Source organism: Olea europaea, chromosome 10, assembly GCF_002742605.1.
Source record: "Olea europaea var. sylvestris chromosome 10, O_europaea_v1, whole genome shotgun sequence".
In the NCBI taxonomy this organism is placed as follows: domain Eukaryota; kingdom Viridiplantae; phylum Streptophyta; class Magnoliopsida; order Lamiales; family Oleaceae; genus Olea; species Olea europaea.
The window spans coordinates 29,634,593-29,636,676 of record NC_036246.1 but is presented as its reverse complement, the minus strand read 5'-3'; positions in this window follow the sequence as shown (position 1 = coordinate 29,636,676).

Here is a 2,084-nt window from a genome sequence, read left to right as displayed (position 1 = left end):
AAGAATGCTCTGAAAAATGTTGTAGACATAAATGCTATAATGAGTAAATATTGAGTACGTAAGTGCAATTAAAATGTAGCGTAAGAAATAAAAATCGTGGTATAAATATAATTACCCAAAAAGGGGCTGCATGTATGCCAATGTAATGTCCAAATCGCCCCTAAATGTGATTGCGTAGAACACATAGCATGAAAAGCTTTTTCAGTAACGTTATTTAGCTCCACGAGTGCTTAATACCAGGCTATGTTGCGACTATCCAATAAAATTAGAATGCATTGTTATGCATTAAACAGTGTGATAATGAACCTACATTCTCATAGACAACTTTTTTTCTGTACAAAATGTGCTTGCAAGCCTGCATTAAAAATTTCCACTCGCAAGGAGCGTTTGATATATTATCGAGACTTCAACAGGATTGTAGTTTCCCTACTATATAAAAAAGGGGAGTGTGAGGACATTATAGAAAGCAACAGTGTCTTGATCCATCTTTACTGTAGTATTTTTTTTTGTTTTTTTCAATCTGGGGGCCAAAAACGACGCCGTTTGCTTGATATATATTTTATTTTATTGTACACTACCTCCAAATTTACTGCAATACGCAATTTCCATTCCTCCCCACTCCGATATAGATATATATAATAGGGATATAAGAAAAATGTCACTTTTATATTAAAAAAAAAGATAGAGATAATATGCGATAGAAATTTTTTTTACAACATATTAAAAAAATTTGAAGAGAAAAGAATTAAAGAGAATTATAAATTGAAAAAAAAAATTATAACTAAAACTACACAGCAAAAAAAAAAACGAATGAGTTATGAATAAAAAAAAAATAAAAAAAAAAAAAAAAAAATAAAAAAAAAAACAAAAAAAAAAAAAAAAAAAAAAAAAAAAAAGAAGAAGAAGGTAATCTCTCCGTGCACGGAGACATTAGTCTCCATGCACGGAGACACTGTCTACGTGCACGAAGGGGGGAAAAAAATTGTTGAAACCTCCGTGCACAGAGGCAGGTGTCTCCATGCACGGAAACAGTGTCTCTGTGCATGGAGACAAAATTTAGAGAATTTTTTATTTTTTATTTTTTTACTTATGTTTTTGTGTTCATTTTCAAGTTCATTACGGGATATCAAACGAAATCGAAATATTACATTCTTAATATCGTTTTGAAATACTCGCGGCATAGTATTGCACGTCGTTAACGGTGCGTGAAACGGTCAATCGTAGCAAATGTTATGGGACGTCAAAGTAGGCATTTTCAAACTATATTTCGAAATTTTCGATAACAAACTAATTTTAAAAATTCATCGGCGATTGTACGATAGTCGAATCGATAAAAATTTTACATTTTTTCGAAACTCATTTTGAGAACTATATCGTAAAGACATCGAATGATCTAAATAGATATCAAAAATAGTAAAACGGACATTAAACATATGTGTTAAAAAATACGCATAAGTCGTTTTTTCTTTAAAAAATCAATTATTTTATTACTATTTCGAAATTTTCGATAACAAGCTAATTTTAAAAATTCATCGACGATTATACGATAGTCGAATCGATAAATGTTTTACATTCTCTCGAAACTAATTTTGAGAACTATATCGTATAGATATCAGACGATCTAAATTTTTGCTCAAAAAAAAAATATGTGGTATGTGTTAAAAATGCGTATACGTCGTTTATTCTTAAAAAAATCAATTATTTTATTACTATTTATTCTTTTTTCTCAACAATTTTCTCAACGCATCATTTTGCTCAAAAAAATTATGTGGTATGACGAAATTTTTTTTCTTCATGCACAGAGTGAATATGTTTTTTTTCATCATTTTATATATTAAATTATTACTAAAAAATTAAATTTTATCTCAAACTATTAAAAAATACTGATTATTAATGAAAAAAATCACTTTTATATATATATAAAAATAATTTCAGACAATATTTAATTTAATAGTAATATTTTTAGTAATATTGAATTTTTTAAATTAAATTTATCTAAATATTACTTTAGATTAAATATTAACTCAAAGTTTTAAGTATATTTCTTTACATAGTAAAAAGTTTACTTCAAATTGTGTAAAAAA